At 43.8% G+C, this 18,359-nt stretch overlaps 1 long non-coding RNA gene across 1 annotated transcript; it reads left to right on the forward strand.

Moving 5' to 3' along the window:
- The first annotated feature begins 15,647 nt into the window (after positions 1–15,647).
- LOC137000504 (uncharacterized) lies at positions 15,648–17,335 on the forward strand. Its single transcript, XR_010890752.1, has 3 exons — positions 15,648–16,656; positions 16,794–16,886; positions 17,119–17,335. It is a non-coding gene; the product is annotated as an uncharacterized lncRNA (long non-coding RNA).
- Positions 17,336–18,359: the final 1,024 nt, after the last annotated feature.

Below are 18,359 nucleotides of genomic sequence, written 5' to 3' on the forward strand. Positions count from 1 at the left end.
TAGACTTCCCATAAATTCTCTGATTATCTACACTGTGTATGAATTATATGAAACAAAACGATTTTTTGGAAAGAATAACAATCAATTTTAATTTAAGATTAGCATTACGATATTTATATTTATTTTAATTTTTGCATTAATTACTGATTTAAAGCTTGCATGTATTTTGCAATTTTTTTATTTAAATGTAAAATGTACTTTGGGAAAAAATATGTTAATTTATTTTTATGTTACATGAACTATGACGCAAAAGCTATTCTTAACACAATTATAAACGTTAATTATAATTGTATATATTGTATCGGATATTGCAAAAGTTTCCCGTTGCAATTTCTTAACATAAAGATAGATATGTGTTTGCAGACTGATTTGGAAACCCTTCTATATTTAGAGCAGTCGTTAAAAAAACCCATCATTGCCTCGCTAATTCCTCTCGCAAAAGCGAAACGACAGACTGACACCGTGGCGGAGCACGGTAATTAGAAGTGTCCTGTGTTCGGGTTCATCTAAACGAGACATTTAATTACACGTAAGTATCGAGCGTGCTCCGAAACAAGAGAGCACGCGAGAAGACCCGATTCGCCACCCCGTATCCCCCCCCGTCTGGACCCAGCCTTTAATCGACCAAGCAGATTAGATTAGGGCCCTTCGATTCTCGCGCCAACTTAAGGTCCCAACTGGAGGCTAATAACGGGTACACGTAAAATCGAATCCCGACTGGACCCTAAATGATACTGTGACTTTACGAGTTACGACACAGAAAAAAAAGAATATTACTCTTGGATGTTTACGATTTCTTCAAGATTATATTTTTAAGTAGCACTTCTGATACATATTGATTGTACAGCAACACTATAATAAAATCGTCCGTGAAACTGAGTATTTATAATTAACATTGCAGATGTAATGATGACCATTGGAGACAAGTTAAAAGTTGATATTCTTCCTTTCTTTAATACAATAATGTTTTTGATTAATTCTGTGCCAATCTAACTAAATATCGTGCGTCCAACATTGCGATAAGTTAATAATAACTTTTTATAAATATGTCAAAAATTTTCTGAATCATTCTCAATCTTCAAACTTTAGCTTTAATATTTTTTAGTCATCTAGAAAAAAGCTTTCCTTTTTTCTTCCCAGCCCCAAGCGAAATTTCTCGGTGTCTCTGCGAATCAGGCATTATTTCTCTCTTGCTTTCTTTCTCTTTTCTATTCGCAAACGTGTACGTAGCACCGACGTAAGCGAGATAAATGGATTTAGCGTTGTTCCGACCTTACCGAGTACGTGTGCTCGCCCGCGCACTGCTAGAGCTTTATTCTACCACCTCTCTCGACGCTCTCGTGCGCACGACAGGTGCAGCGTGGGAGAACGAGGGTGGGAAGGTGGAGGTGGATGCACGCTTTCGCAGGAAGCTCCGCGAGGAGGGAAAGAGAGGCAAGAGGGGACGGGGAGAGAAGGACGGTAAAAAGAAGAAAACGGCGGAGAGAGAAGGCGGTCTCCTCGGTTAGCGTCGACTCGCCCATCGATTTCCCCGCGTACCCCGTCGCCGTGTACCCCCCGGTCCATCGTGTCCACCGCGGGGCCTCACCATTGCTCTCGCATGATCACTTCGGGCCGTCTCATTACCTTCATGACGATGAAATCCGCGGGATACGCATCGCCAATGAAACAAACTCTTTCTCGTCGATTGCAATTTAATCTAGTATCAAAGTATAACTTTATTATAATCGAATAACAATTTCGTGTTTGTAATCACACTCTATTACACATGATGATAATGTCGCGATAATAACAGTTGTACAAGCCAAAAACTTTTAACAACAGCGTGGATAAAAACAATTGATAATTCGATAAAACGATTCATAATAACACATCGCGCCGTTAATCGCAAAATATTTCACCCAAAACATTTATTCCACTATTTATGTAAAATCCCTTTTTGGTACTGTTGATGGAAAAAAATTTTTATCCGGTTGAAAATTTTCAAATAAATATTTGGAGAAAATAAATTTATAAATTGTAAAATAAATAAGAGAAACGCGCGTGAAGTAATAAAAAGTTGCAAGAGTTTTTCTTTGCCCCGGCTCTTTCAGAATTTTCCTTAAAATTTACTTTCTATGTTGCATCCGTAATGGAGATGAAAATATGGAAATCAGATGCGCAACGCGGCATGTTAAATTCTAATACAGCTGATTAAGTAACAACTCCAACAAAGTCTTCTATCCTTGTTACATCTCAATTTACTTGGTTATTTATTTAGGAGTATATAAAACCCAGCTGTTCTGCGGTCGTCGCTCATTAAACTTTTAATTGGTCGCATGAGAAACACATTAACCGAAGAGCAATTACATTGAATGCAGTTTGTGTGCTTGATTATTCCTTCCCCTGTAAATTTTCACATTCAGTTTTATACATACAATCTTAAAGGTTATTTAAATATTTGATGAATCCACGTCTTCCGTGTTTTCTACATCTAAATAAATAATTTCTCAATAGATATTCTACGCAATGCTTTACCCCAATGTAGATTAAAAGAAAGTCTCCTGCGTTTAATATTATTAAGAATATGTACGCGCTGTGTATATTGAGAGATTAAACACACATTTTAATAGATAAATCCGTCTCATCTTTTTCAGAACAACCAGACTCGCGGCTCGCCAAACTTTTCTGTTTTCTTAAAACCCGCTTGATACAACACAGGTCCTTATTCAGCCGTGCGCCTCAATTACTGTCACGCCAATGCCCCCTATAATCACTGAAAATATGCCCAACGATCGCCCATCGCCGCCGAAATTAGTCTCCTTAGTCATCTGATGTATCATCAGCGACTGCACGGTTGCGCACAAATGATAGTAACGATACGATATCTTAGTAAGCACGGGGGCCAAGGGGTACTTTTAGGCGCTTTTTCCGCCGAATTCGCTCTACTAGACACCTGCGCGAGCCGCAAGTCTCCGGCGTCTAGCGTCCGGCAAATCGCTCGTCGGGGCACGCGTGCACCGGCGCAACGTTCGATCGGGCAGCATAGGGGTATATCGGGTGCCCGCTCGTTCCCTAATCGAAGAGCGATACGAACTAATCGCCGTGGTACGAACAGGTACCACGGCGGCGGCGGCGGTTCCGGCGATGCATATATACGGGGCGGTGCGCTCTAAACACACGTTAGAGCCGTGGCCACTCGGCCGTTTAATCAGACGCCACGGGCGAGCTTCCATGCCGAACCGTGAATATCGGTCCCTCGTATCTCGCGCACTCGGCCGTCCCGCTGATAAAGATCGCGCCACGGTAATTTCGGCGTCCCGCACATGTCGTGTCCTAGTCCGATCCGATCCCGGCCGCGGCGGAATTACGACGCGAAACAAGCCGAACGAGAGGGAAAACGGGGGAAACTCTTTATCGTCGCGATCGAACGTAAGGCGCTTGCTCCTTATTGATCCTTAATGGATCACGTAAACGAGAACGAGGCAAACATGTTGTTTATAGGAGAAATAAGGATGCTAGAATTGATCCTATTGAAATACGCTTTTGCAAATGTCGAAATCATTTTTTCCTTTAATGATTAATTTATCTTTGCAATTAATTTTTGCAAACTCTTATTTTGAGATCACAGAATTAAGAACAATTTTGTTCCCAAATTAATCAAAGAAATTGTCAGTCTTTATCGCGTCATCGGAAACAAGAACGAATCACATGTTCGCACCTCGTGCGACTGCAGTAACGACACTAGGATCTCATGTCGTCGATCTTAATGACCAATCATGCGTCACATCGATCTTATCGCGCTGACGCGCATTTGAGCACCTGATGCCGATCGCATCTTCTTGGACAAGATAGCCATCGTGCATACATGAAATCTAGATAAAGTAACATGAAAAAGTAATATGCAAATGCCATTTTGTAAGATTATTGAGATTATTTTGTAAATGACATCTTTGATGTGATCGGATACGATGTAACTAAATGAACCAGAACTTACAACTGAATTAATTGAGCAATTTGAAGTCGTTTTTTCCTTAGCAAAAATTCAATCAGCCGTTATCTTCGTTTTATTAAAATAAATTGCAGCTTTCAATTTCATTCTGATAATTGAAATTATAAGATAAAAATTCACCGAGCGTATTATGTGCTTTAACATCCGTTGGACTCACACTCACTCGGCATTTCCGGCTCGACACAGTGAAGCCAAGCGTCTTTATCGGGACTGTACGCGGCGTGAGGAGGAGAGAGTCCGGTCGAGGTTTAACGAAATCTCGATGGAATCGATTCCCAGACACGGCGACCGCAACCGCTTTTCCCTGATGCGACCTTCCTGCGTCAGTTGGAGTGACATTGCACGCGATGCAACCCATGAGCCCCGCCATCTGGCACCGAATTGTTTGTCGCCGATCGGCGACAAGTTCTCTCTGCGTCTCTGGTTGCCTCGCGACGCGATTCCGAGAGAAGAGGAGTTTCTTTGCGGTGTCGCCGAGCGGTGACACGCAATGCCGAAGCCCTTTCAGAGGGCGAGAATTCTTTGTTGCCAGCGTGCTCTCGAGGACGTCGGTTCATCTCGTGTCTGTTCCTGCGACAAAGATTTGCGTCTTTTTGAGCGTCTCTCCGCGAAGAGGACAGATTGGTCACGAAGCGCTATTCATTGGTACATGTGGGAATCTCGATACGCCGAGTTAATCTGTTTATTCCCTTGAGAAACGAAAATGAATGACTTTGAAAGCTGCAGATATCTGTTGCACACAATACAAGAAGATTCTTTTATCATATACGTCGACGATAAAAAGTGTTGGAACTACATTCTTAGAAATTTTCAGTTAAAATACTTTTTTAACGATCGCTATATTAATATATGACAATATTTCTCGAGAAAATATCACAATTCTATTCTACGTAACTTTGTAGTTAATAGTTATTTTCTTTTGTCGTAACTGACGATATGAATTGAGGAACGATTAACGTGAAACGATTAACGGGTGCAAAAGGTTGAAATCAATTTTTGCTGTAATCGCAATAGTCTTTTTCTCTTCCGGTGGATGCAGCGATATGCACTCTCTCGCGCTTCTCTCACAGCGTCCATCATAGTGCTCAGCCATCGTCCATCGACTGACTATCCAGCGGCTAGTTTCACACGCACGCCAGCACGCAATGCACGCACGGGAGAAGCCCGATAATAAAAAGCGGCATGCCTGTGACGAGTCGTGAGCGCGTAAAAAGCGGAAGACGCGCCTCGCGGTTACAGCCCCGCTGACTAGCATTAATTACGTCATTCTCGCGTTAACGGGTCGAACGACCGCGTAATGACGACACGCACTGTGTGAGCGCGTATCCGCGTGCGCGTTAACGATCCCGTAATAACGATAAAGACGCGCGCGCGCGCGGGTACTGTTACCATTAATGGTCGCTGGACCTCTCGCGCCCACGACGCGGCGTTAAGAGCGGAAAGCAAGTCGCGCGCGAAATAAAGTTACGTCACCGATCTCCGACAATGTTGTTATTAAAAAGTTTTAGCCGACCTTCTTTCTCTCGCGGCGAACAATTTTACGGTGCCCACGGTGCCATCTTAGGCGCGATGCAAATGTCGGGCTGACGTCGTTACAACACCGCCATCGCGCCGGTGCCAGGCGTGCTACCGTAATCCTTTACGGCTCGATTTTACGATGTTGTTATGTTCCATTACTTTCGACTCCAATTTTTCGCGTGGTCCGTCATTCTCGCGAGGCACGCGGTATCCAACATATTCGCAGATTTGTAGCGGATAAAAAAGCGTTAGCACATTCCGTCCAATTGTAGAAAAAGGTATTGCTACAAAGTACTTTACTTCATGTATTTTTATACAATTATAAGCAATATAGTTTCGCAACAGAAACTTTGCAGCAATATTCCTGTTCTTCGTAGAAAATTATTCCAGAAAAGTAGGATGTCAATTATTATTATTTTTATTTACTTTTTATATTTAAAAAGAAATGCTAAATGCATTTATTTAATAACGGCAATTAAGAGTTTATTACTTAATAATTCTTTAGTGGAATAATATTTTATACGCTGCAATAATTGACATCAAATTCATTGATATTCATAGATGTGTAATCTCAATAATAATATGAAAAAAAAATAATACAAAAAACGATAGTATTTCGAAAATAAAAGTGCGGAAATAAAATTATTTATATCCAAGAAGTGTTTCAATAATTACACAAAATTTATAAGTTCGACAATTAACTAGTAAAGACTTGTCTGATAATTTAAACATCCATTAAAATAAAATTTCTAACGCACGCTACGGATCGCGGACGGGATTTTAATTATCTAACTAGTCGTTATGTAAAATTATTTCTTATATAATCCCGTTCCCTTTTCCTAGTGTGTCTACCGTATAACTATAGTGAATTATAACACTTAATGGCGACTCGCGAGACGAGGAAACCTCAACGATCGCAGAGAACGATGAATCGTGCACGACAATAATCATAAGCTCAATGGCGTAACAGCGTCTTAGTTTCGTGCAAAGCGGGCAAAGCCACACGATCGTCGGTGTCGATAGCGGGCCGCTATCCGGCAACGGCAACAAATTGGGGTTCCATAATCGCGCTAATGCATCAGCCGCATTGCAACGGGTGTGACGGTAAAATTGCGGCGCGTCCTTTCGAGAGCGGCTCGATCTTATCGGCCTGCCTAAGTATGCAAAGTATCCGCTTTTAAAAAGAAGACGGTAAATTTTACTTAATCTCATAAAAAAAATTGTTCGCAAGCACAATTCATTAAGAAATGATTGCAATTAAATTATTTGAAATTTGAATTATCAACCTAATGATCTAAAAATTCTAAAAATTCTTCCGAGCGAACGAGAATTTTTCACTGCAAAGCACAATGGTGTTATTTCTAAAAAAAAGATCTAAATTAGAGAAATTTATACTATTGTAACGATCGATACAGCTCGTGCGAACTTTTGTTTTATCCGCTTGCGAAATCCGATTCTCCTCGAAAGAGAACGAAGTACGAGACGATCGTGACGGCACGCCGTACTTCCGCGTATCAAATCGATGTCTCGTGCGCACCCTCGCAAGATGATGGTATTCTTGCGTACAAGAAGGAAGCACACTCCGGCACGCGATACGGAGATTAACGCGATACTTCGAGAAGCGGCGACTTTGCTTGGGACAGCGAGTCTTCGTGAGTCGTAGATGCGTGGCGAGGGAAACGATTAAATCCGCTTACGTGCAATTCGAGCGTCGCACTTCCTCCTTCCCTTTTTCAATTTTGCGCGATAAACCAGATAGACATTGGCATCGTGTAAAATAAATGAGAGCCAGCGGAAATCGAAGTAAGACCCTTGATAGAATAAAAACGGAAAGAAGGATGGGATTCCGTGCTCGAGCGGCGTAAAGTCACAATAAATAGCGCAATGATGCAAACACATTTCTACTCGGACTCTCGACCTCGCCGCTTCCTATATTCGCCAATAAGCAAGCCAAGTAACAGCGTATTCAATCGGTTCCGAACAGATCCTTTACGCGGAGGCAGACCGCGAGTGAGCGGTTCGCAGTTGATGCATTCGGATCGAAACGCGGACAAAAACGCGGGAAGAAACTCGCCGCGGGGAGAGCGCGGTGTGCGTGGCGCAGTTTCCAGGCCGCAATTGCGCGGCGCCGCGATTCGAACGAGCAGCCTTGTATGAAGAAGCGAGGCGAGATCTCACGGGGAGATTTCGCACGGCGAATGAACCGCGTCGACGAAACAAACGCGTTAGACGAGTTCCGATTGGAAGCTCGCGTCGCGCCGCGATGCGGCCGTTTCATTTTTGCACGACGATAAAACGATGCTTCAAAGCGAATATGCGTCCCGCACGCACTCTCGGACGGTTTCGTGTTCTTGCTCGCGCTCCGCCTTCGTCGTTTCGAAGTTAGAAAAATGCCGGTGTAAAATCGGGGAGGAGATTTAGTTGCAACCTACGGACCGAGCAGCTGCCGTTGCGCGGGACCAACGTCGGGATATCACGCGAAAGGGAGACGACAGAACGGGTGGGGTGAAACTGGGAGGGGAGGTGGCGAGGGAGGCGGCTGAGGAAGACAACCCGATCCCCGAAGACAACGACCCGCCACTCAGGCCGTCGTAAAAAGGCCAGGAATGTCACTGAATGACGGGTCGCGGGACCGGCATGGTAAGTAATTCTTCAGCAATTACATAATTGTTCGTGGTTAGCTCTTGCGCGTTAACCGCGGCTCGGCGCTCTCGCGCGGAGGTAGAGAGGAGGTCGTTACGATATTTACTACTATATAATGGCTGCCCCTGCCAAGGAAGAAACGGACCGCTGGCGGACGAGCGAGCGAGAGCACCGAGCGACGGTTTTAAGGACCAACACGTCCTCGATCCATACCTCGCCTTCGAAGGACAGGTGAAGTACAATCGTCCGGTAGGATCGGCATTTAGAGATCGTTAGGTTCTCCGCTTCGAGACGCGCATTCGCGAAAGAAGAAATACGATATGCCGCATGCAGCAGCATCACGGACGTGATGAATTAATATGTGAGAAAAATTCTTGTATTTTAACAGAAATCGCACTCTGACAGGTGCGTTTCTTCAAGTCACCTGGAACTGACGTTTTGGGATCATTAACTTCTCCGGTTCGGTCTGACGTATTGGATACAACAGCGATATCGACGAATCAGAAACCTGACGTAACTTGATCGGGAACTGACACTGATGACCATCAGGAGAGCACGGTGTGTGGATACGACATCGGTATCGATCGGTGTACATTAAGAGAATTGAGATGCGCGGGGCAAAAGTGCATCAAGCCCGTAATTCATAAAGTTCACCTTATATACGAAATCATATCTAAAGCGAACTTTGTAAGTCACGAATTTAATCCACTTTAAATCTTTGACTGCCACAATTACACAATTAATGCCACGATTATGTAATTAATCAATCAGAGAGTACGGAAATTAGAGAAAAATAAAGATTAAAATATTCATGAATCTTGATGCATCGGAGTCTTGAATAATGTTACGTGATATTAATCATATTTAAGCCTTCGGCATCTGCTAAAACAGTTTTTATCTCTGTTCCTCCATCTCTGTCTGTCTTTTACAGAGCAAATTGATATCCAAGAATCGCGAGAACGGAGGCCGTCACGAACACTTCGCTTCCCAACGCTAAGCACTCAAACAACTCCAAGATATATACAAAAGAGACGATAGATCTCACTTTCTCTTTGCAACGGAATACTAATCGCAGTCAAAAATACGAAATGCGAGAGGCAACGGCTTCTCGCACGTATATCGTGGAAACACAGCGCGCGGTGGCTCATCATTATGCATGGGCGCCGCCGCGCACCCGAAATTAGCTGTGATCGATGGACGTCGAATGAGCGGCGGAAAAAAGTGAGTGCGTTGAGAACGCACGAAGCGCCAACATTGCTGATCGCGGGTCGCGTGAGTGATTTCGGCCAGGTTCAGGGCGGGTACCACGCATCTCGGCCCGAAACCGACGATCGCGCTCTTATTTTTCGCGACCGGGTGAGTATGCACACACACATACACACACACACGTATACGCACACGGTGCACCGTGGCGAAACATGCGAAAATAGTGATTAGGAATTTGCATCGTTGCGCCCGTCATTCCCACCGATTCGACTGTCGGGACTTACACGAATCCCAGGGATAATTTTCCGAAAAGAGAACACGAAGAAGCGATAAAGCGTATGCAAACAGATTCCCGAAGTCCGAACTATTTTTCGTGGCAATAATACCGATTCAAATTCGCGGTCCAATGCGGTCGATCAGTATTCATGAGATGTATCATTTAATGATCGAAGCGCTGAGAATGACATAGGTCGAAGCCAAGAAGAATACAAGATGCTCCGAAACTACCGAAATTACTTTTTATCTTTGAATTTCTTTTCTTTCGCCTAATTTGAACTTTAACAAAAGTGTCAAGAAATTAATAATTCTTAACAGTTATACAATATAATTTTAAATATCGATTAATTCTATTATTTATCGAAGATTTTCTATGAACTTCGATCGATCTAAAGATTCCTATCGATGTCGCCGATCGTCATTTTCACCGTTTGAAAGCACGAGATAAACTCAAAAATGCCGACTCACGAAATTCTTCAACGATGACTTTTGCACGCGGACAGCAGGCAAATACGACCGTGCGGCAAAAAGAAAGCGGTTCGAAGCACGCGTGACCTGTATTTAAGGTGTTTTCGACGAGCCCAGAGACCAGAGCGCCCCCCGCCCTCCTCATGTGATTCTTATTTGCAAACCGCCCTCTCCTTGCCTCTCCGTGGTGCACGCAAACGTGAGAACCGTGAGTCTTCGCTTTCGAAACCACGTGTGAAACGCGTGTAGCCGATCGCTCTAATTCGATAGTCGTGGACTAGCTGACTGCGTAAAACGGCGATTTCCGGTCTCGACCGTCCTAGTTCGTCGCGCGATTTCTACCGCTTTGCTACCACAGCGATGTCTTTTCTTAAATTTTTCCCTTTTCGTCGATTTAGATAATTTGACTATCTAGACAGTTGAGCATTTCAGAGAATCGCTATTCAGAAATGTCAGTATTGTGTGAGAAACGAACGAGATAAAAAAACCTGAAATTTTCGTACTTTTTGTTAACCTTTCTCTTTCATTTTCTTCTCAAAGCATTAAATTTATTTACTCCAAATCACATAACATTTGTCTCTTTTCTGAGTTTTAGGATGTTTGAAAGAATTATTTATTAAAAAGGCTTATTTTTCAAACTGAAATACAAGTCGCACTTGTGATTCCTTTTTATGATGTAATATTTTCGAGAAGAGGCAAAGCAGAAGATTAGCTCAAGAACTCTCTTCATCATCCTGAGGACTTCTCTTTCGCTTTTCGCAAACATCCACCACTCTCATATCCGTCGCGTTTCTTTCTCTCTCTCTTTTGATATTTATTACGACCCGGGTCCGTTCGCACCCTTATCGCGGCCCTCCGCAACGCGCGCGTCGAGAGCGGTCGAGAGCCGCGAGCGCCCGAGCAGTGGTCCCGCGAGAGCCGATTCCAATTCGATATCACCGACCGACGCAACACCGAGGAGAAGAAAAGGCATCGCGCGGACTGCGCGCTCTGCACGCTGCCCGCCTATCAGTCATCGGTAATAAATTTAGAAACAAATTGCCGGTCACCCCGACGACCCATCGCGGAAAGGTGCTGCGAGAGGAAGGGGTTGAAGCATCGCGAAGAGCCGCGGGGAGAGAGGGGGAAGCCGGGGCAGCAGACGAACGAACTGCAAAGCAAACAACAATAATAATTATTTGATACGAGTCGACGGAGGTGAGGGAAGACGGAGAGGAGGGAAGCAAAGGGCTTACGCGAGTTTGTAATATCTGTAATGGGCTGTTCTACTCGAGTGACCTGTCGGCCGGCGCTGAATTAATGGCGGCCGAGATTTCGCGTGGAAACGAGACGATCGGTACGAGTGCGGTAAGGAATGGGGAGGAGAGGGTGGGCTGAGAAGCGAAGGCGGCCGCGTAGGGAAAAGGGGGGCCGCAGCGGGGCCCCCGCAGGGTGGAAGATCGCCGGTCTCCCTCGGTCCCTCTTCCTCGAGGCAGCCGGCAGTCCCGAGTCGTGACGCACGTGCATACTCGCCGAACTCCTACATGGACGAGCGCGCTCTCGCATAATCATATTTCCACGTAATGTGGAACTGTGTGCGCGTGAACGAGCATCTCCTTCGTGGTGGAAGCTTCTGTGCTCGTGACGAGGAAGGATTAGGAGAGGAGAGAATGTATATTCGAACAGTTTTGCAATGGAAAAGGAATAGCAATTGCCAAACATGCAATAAAAGCATATTGGACTTTGGAGATTTAAGAGTAAAATGCCATACAATTAAAAAGAGCAATAGTATATTAACAAAGCTTATAAATTAATAAAATAATTCTTGTATAAATATAAGATTCATTGTTCTTGTCCCAAGAAGTGTTACTTTGACTTGATCGTAATATAAATAATTGCAGTTCAAGTATGTGTCGAGGTATCTTAAAATAATTTATATCAATATATGAATAGAATGCCACAGATGACTTATATTGTTTTCAAAAAATATTTTCTCCTTGTTCTACATCTCGAGATATTAATTAGAGATATCAGCAGCTATCGTTAATGAATATAAAGTATCATAATATCAATAGATACGGAGAGACGATATACCTTCTCGGAGTCGATTTGGAAGGTGAATGCACAATGTGCACTCACCTCTCGGAGAGGGTCATCGTGAGCGCTCGCATGACTGTGGCTGAAAAGCTCGCGCTAATTGAATGGGAAGTCGTTCGGGCAAACCGCGGAGCGCGTTGCTCCGGCTCGAGCGTTTGGAGCGCATTTATGGCGGTCGCTTGATGCGCTCCTAATTGCCTGAAAAAAAATGTGTTCGAGCACCGTCTGTGCGACGGTACTCTGGGAATGGAAATTTCGATGGTGAATCGACAGAGCTGTACGAGTATAATTGAGTGCGTTATTATGCACGGCTATTTTTCATGTCACACACGTTCTTAACGAAACCTTGATTTAATTACGCATTATACAGGCTGTCCCAGACATATCGTGCTGCCTTTTACACGTGAATTCTTAGACCAAAGAGCAACTGATTCTTTTGACTAAAAAAAAGTTGCAAACTTAAAAATTATTTCAACTTTATGCACTTCTGTGCAAAAAATCATTTTGGTTAAAAATGTTATCACGCAAAATCTTCTTCTTTGCTGAAGATATATGGATCTTATTCAATAAAGATAAAGATACAAAATAAGATTGTGTTACAAGAATTATACCGTTAAGCTACTGTACCGGTCTTTACCACTTTTACTGTGCGAATGCTACATTTACCGAAGTATTTCGCCGAAACAACTGTCGGCTGTGCGCCGAGCTTTCAATCGGACAAATCCGCGGCGTAACACACAACCGCACGCGTATATATTGCAAAGTTGATAAATCGACGGGATCAATTTTCATTCCTACGCGCGCTAACGAGCACCGGGAACGAATCAGGGACGATTATTAAACCTCTATGCCGGACCAGCTTTCGCGACCGCATCCGACGCGATTATTACGTCGTCGAGGCTACTCGCAGTCACGGCTAATATGCTAATTACCACAAACACGCGTCCAAGCATCCTAGCTCGTCGGTCCTCCTCCGAGTCCCGAGCATTAAACGCGGTGGACGTTCTCGTTCGTCATAATAGCGCGCATTAGTCAAAAACAGTGGGATCATTTGGAGTTGGAATTACCATCGGCGAAAAAGCGAAATTACTGATACCCGGCAATGGTCATTAGTGTTTAGCGGAAAGGGCGAAGGGGAGAGGAAAGGGCAAGGCGGGCTCGAGAAAGAGAGAGAGAGAAAGAGAGAGGATAGAGAAGAGTTCCTTGCGCAGGAATATTTCCATGTAACTTGATATACACACGCGGTCGTCCGTCGGGCGTGTGACCCAAGTTGCGTTGCAACGTCGGTCAGGATCGCTTCTCGCGGTATCGGCATGCAACTCATTATGCATCGGCAGGCGGTGCACACGTGATTTTTTTCGAGCGCGCAAGGAGAATCGCGCCGCACGCGTCGCGTGCAACCAATCGCATGTTACGCGCCGCGATGCATTGTCCCGCGCTCACGCCCGAGGATACGCTCCCCCGATCGCAAATATCATTAGTTTCATTCTTGCGACGGCATTACAGGGACTCTCGCATTGTTTATTTCTCACCGACCACCGTGTGCAGAGAAAGAAAAAAAAAATCTTCGTTATTACACCGCGTAAACAGCGATTATACATTAATCTACCGCGGGCTACTCTCACTCGATGTAAAAAAAAATGGATTTCGCGATTTAACTTTTGCTTCTCTTTATTCTTTTCCGCTTATAATTTAGACAAGTGACTGTATTGGTTGCCCACCAATTTTTCACTAGTTTGAAAAATATTAATTGACGTAAGTGGTTAAATAAAAGACCCAAATAAACTTCCAGAAACTGCTTCATCGGGAACAATATGCCACATATAAAAGACCGAATCATCTTAGAGATGCGTTAGAATTAGATACGCCGGAACTTTCGTATCGCTGGCAATGTCACGGATTTTCCTCGGCTTTCCCAAGCGATCCGAAGACAATATGTATCACAGCAGACCATACGGGGACAAGGTGCTGCGGCGCCTCTCGCGTTCCCGTCTGAAAAAGCCGGCGTAAAATTCGACGATGAGCGTGACGGCCGCGAAACAGCTGGCGGGACGTTTTCCGAAACAGGTAACACCGGGCACGGGGAGTTTCAGGACATAATGATACAGTGGGGCTGGTGGTAAAGGACGAGATCCTCCCGCTGCTAATTAAAATCTGCCCGCGGAATACATTACCGGGGGGGCCCGTTCGACGCGCGCGCGCGCGCGCGCACACACATACACAGTGTATACACGTATAGCCGGGGACCCAAAGTGGAAAACAACGCCCACCGCGCCCGGCCGATTTGACACTTCATTATTCGCCGACCACGTGGGACCCTGTCATTAAAACGAGATTAGTCTCGTAATCGTAAAACCCCGACCGACGAAGCCCTCGCATCGCGAGGCCCCCCCCCCTCCCCCCTTTTCCACCGCCCTTTCCGTTCGAAGTCGAGTTACAAAGTAGAATAAAGATGGTAATAAGCACCGGTCGTATTTCAAGCACCCAGCGCGGCCAGCGTCGAGAGAGTCGAAAGCTCGCTCGAGCGGGCCCTTCCACAAAACTTCGTCCGAGAAATTGTCCACAAAAGTTATCGCAAACTTGGAAAACTGAAATCTTAAAGCAACGCAAAACTTGCCTGGAAGCGCTTACTTCGAGGAGTTAGCTCCTAATTTTGTTCGTCGAGAGAAACGCATTGATTATCATCGCTTATTGACTTAAATCGATCTCTCCACAAAATTCTATTACAAAAATTTATTACAATTAAAAGATAGAAAGAAAAATCGTTGTAATAAGATCATTTCATGCGTGAAACTTTTCATCTTGATAAATGAGAGTTAACTTGTTTCCGGATTGTGAAACTTGTGATCTCAGTTCATTCGGGGTTGCCGCGTAAATGACAAAATTTCTGGAAATGACAGCGCGTATCGGTGCTGGAGGGTTGTTCGGTCGCGTTTCGGGTTCGGTTAGTTAACCATCGGTACACACCACGACGATGGAACGTCGCGAGCGTTCAGTCCAATCCGCCGAAAACGGACGAGGGGTGGCGTTAACGCGTCCCAACCGATTCGCCGCCGCTTCGCACACGTCGACTCGGTGCATACGCAAATGCCGCGGAACGGCAGAAACGTCCGACTTACGGAGGATTAACGTCACGCCTTGGCAGAGTCCACCCGTGGGACCGATGGGAAACAAATGTACTTGCCCGTCTTACATATGCGTGTGCTTTCCGCACTGGAAATGATAAAGGCGCTTCGTATTTTCGCGCATCTGACATTAGAATGTATTTGATATTAGAATAAAAGCTCTACATTAATATGAAAATAAGTGAATATGTAAGAGAATCAAAATTATATTAATTATTGAAATTATATCATTCATGTTTGCCACGTGTAATTTGTCATTCATTATTCAAAATTCGGACGAACAAACGAAAACAACAATCACATGGATAATGGCATGCGAGACCTTCAAATCGAATATTGCAGCGGATTACAATCTACGAAAATCGAATGTTCGCGAAATCGATCCGCGCTCGCAACGCTCAATCCCGTTGAAATGGAATTCCAAGACGAGCGAAGAAATATCTTCGACCACATGAGTCGCGCGCGCACTTTCCAGGCGCCTATTTTTATTTTGCGAAAATGGAAGTTTACTGCCTTCCGCGGGATAAGAGAGAAGAATTCTCCTTTGTCTTTTTATGGTCGGAAAGTGGTGGCGGCCGCGGCTGAGTCCGAGACACCCAAGACGGCATCGCCGCCGTGCAGCCGCGGCCGTCTTCTTCTTGAACGAAGAAGTACGGTCGGATAATAACGAGTTTCGTTGTCGTCCCTTTCGCCCTGTGCATAGCGCGAGTCGTAAAGTCAGCCGATGTTTACCCCTCCCCTCCGCCGCCGCCCCGTCCGTTCAACCGTTTTTCTTCCACGGCGATGTGGACGATCGTGTCAAATTTTTATTGCGCCAACAAGCCTGTCTCACACGGGGTCTCGCAACCGCCTCGCCTTATACGGAACGACGAGGAAAGAGGGAGAGGGACTTTACTTCATGCCTCGGGATCGCATCCCTCATTGGCATCGACAAATCGCGAAGGATAACGATGATGATTGTATAAATGTGATAACGAGTCCGATCAAATACAGACGAGCACAGACAGAGAGACAAAAATTATTCAGATTTGTATGATACAAGTCACATTAAAATATATATACTTAAGTATATTGACAAAGTGAATAAATGCAGTAAGAAATTTGAATAATAGAACACCCTGTGAATGATTTTGCAACAGAGCAAGAATACTCTGAATTACGCCGCATTTTGACAACTCAGATTAATGAAATTCTTTTCAACCTCAATTGATTAGCATCAATAAACTCATGTGTGAAATTTTTGGTAGATATTAACAATAAGAGATACTTGACAAATCGCTTACATAAAGCTTTTATGCGCGACGAATATGATTCCTTCGACACTGCATTTTTGTCTTCATAAATCTCTCAATGGTGTGAGATAGTTACCATAAAAATATTTGAAAGATATCTATAAGCTTTAAATGTAATGCTTAATAAACATTACTAATGATATTGCTAATATAGTCACATAAATTATTATGATCGTGAAATAATTCATACATTTACAGGCGCTCGAAACAGCTTACGAAGTTATAGCAACAGCGGAGCAAACGTTTCCAATTGGTTCAAAAGGGAAAACTTGCAATATCGAGAAGAGAGAGGTATTATTTTGTATCACATAAAGAAAAATATTCAATTGCGCAATATCTTTGAATCAAACAACTGTACAAATTTATAAACAAAAAACCGCTGACACGAAATTTCCACCCGCTGCATATTTCTTTTATCTTTTTTTGATTGGCAAAATCAATTCCATGCGTAAATTTTACTATTGTCCTCGTAAATTTGTCCAATCTATTCTCTGATACAATTGACTATATTTTCGTTGGAAAGGTTACGACGAGCTGGTTGAGTCCAGGAATTCCTACGGGAAATCTACCCGCGACGCCTCGGAGCTGCATGACATAATTCCGGAAGAACACAAAGTTCCTGGCTCGGATAAAACGGAAGATCCGTGAAACTATTATTTTTAATGATAATTGCTTCAGATAAACCATTTCTCTCATCAATATATGCAATAAAACTTAAATAATAAAAAAAAATAATAAGGAATTATTGAATTGATAAATAAAGAGGATAAATAAATTAATATTCATCTAACAAGTTTTAAAATTGTGCATAAGTGGATAAAAGTCATCGTTTGACGTAAAGATCCTTCTCTTTTTGTATTATTTCAGATAACAAAAATTTACGTCAGTTCACTGACAACGGAAATATTCAAGGTGGACAAGTTCACCCTGTGCAATGCGTTGTCACACTCGTTCCCCATCGTGTAATATTCAGCGCGGTGTCTATTACAAACGTGGGGCTGCCTGACGTTTCACGTGACGCGACGCGCCGATATTTTCTTTCCTTTTTTTCGTTAGCTGAACGAGATACGCACCGGGGGCGGGGAGGCAAAGACGCATTACCAGATTGGCTCGGTGTTTGCATTCAGGGGGTCCTTTACATTCATGAAGCTTTTATTCGGTTGATTTGACTACGCGCTTCGTATTCGTGGCTCTCGATTTGATTTGCATTGATTGGAGTGGCCGGCTCTCCCGATAACGACCGTTTTTCTTCTGCGGCGATGCGGATTCCGCGAGCTCTCGCAGTTTGATTGTGCCACGGCGTTGTGTGAACGTATATGCAACATTTTCACGCAATGCTTTTAAAAAAGCGTACCTCGTCGACGAAATCGCAATTTGACTGCAAATCTTAAATAAACGACAATTGCCAATAAAAATTTATCGCGTAAAAAATTAATTCGTAAATGTTAATTATCCGGAATTATGTAAGTACATTAAGAGAAGAAAACGATTAACTATTATGTAACAAAATATATGTAGGGACTTGGTAGAAACGACAGCGAAATAATTAATAAAAGTATAAGTATATTTTAGAATAATTACAAGGATGTGTTCACTAGCCGACGGACGAACGAGAACTCTGTCTCCGTGGCTCGCATCGGCGGTCAGCCTCCTGTTTTTCGCTAAGTCATTTAGCTCGTCTTTCGTATCGAGAGGCGTTTATTGTTTATCAACTGCCTTATATCGGCTAATGTTTTGAAACGCCGATGTCTCGCTCGACCTAAC

Source organism: Linepithema humile, chromosome 6, assembly GCF_040581485.1.
Source record: "Linepithema humile isolate Giens D197 chromosome 6, Lhum_UNIL_v1.0, whole genome shotgun sequence".
Lineage (NCBI taxonomy): Eukaryota > Metazoa > Arthropoda > Insecta > Hymenoptera > Formicidae > Linepithema > Linepithema humile.